The sequence below is a fragment of the Elephantulus edwardii genome, unplaced genomic scaffold (assembly GCF_000299155.1).
Source record: "Elephantulus edwardii isolate Elephantulus edwardi_28Jun2011 unplaced genomic scaffold, EleEdw1.0 scaffold00071, whole genome shotgun sequence".
NCBI lineage: Eukaryota > Metazoa > Chordata > Mammalia > Macroscelidea > Macroscelididae > Elephantulus > Elephantulus edwardii.
Window position 1 is genome coordinate 9,166,810 of NW_006399821.1, and position 775 is coordinate 9,167,584.

The window sequence follows — 775 nt, forward strand, 5'->3', positions numbered from 1 at the left end:
GAGGTTTGAATTTGTTCTTCAGTTCCTTGAACTTAAGATATGCTGAGCGAGTTCGGCCCTTTTGATTTTCTGACTCCAACTCCTTGTACATTTCATTGCAATGATCTCAAATGAGCAAAGAAATTCTGAAAAACAAAAATGAACTGAGAGATGTAGTACTCTCTTGACCTCAAAACATACTACACAATGATAATGAGCAAAATAGCATGGTACTAGTACAATAACAGGCACATAGATCAATGGAACAGAATTGAGAACCCAGAAATGGACCCAACTATTTATGGTTAATTGATATTTGAAAAGGAAATAAAACCCATCAATGGGGAAATGACAACCTCTTCAACAAATAGTGCTGGTGAAACTCGATTGCTACTTGTCGAAAGCTGAAACAGGATCCAAGTCTCACACCATACACAAAAATCACTTCAAGGTGGATCAGAGACCTGGGAGGAAAGCCCCAAATCATGAAGTTCATTGGAGACAAACTGGGATCAAGCTTAGAGGGCCTCATCTATGATATAAAGAGACTGCCTAACACAGCCAGAAAGGGACAATCTTGAGAGGATAAAATTGATGAATGGGACGTTCTAAAGATTAAGTCCCTGTGTGCTTCAAAAACATTTTCTAACAGAGTGAAAAGAAAACCTACTGACTGGGAGAAAACATTTGGCAATACCAGTTTAGATAAGGATCTCACAACAAAAGTTTATAGAATCCTACAGACTGATAACACAATTACAAAATGAGCAAAAGAGATGGAAAGAATTATCAAAGA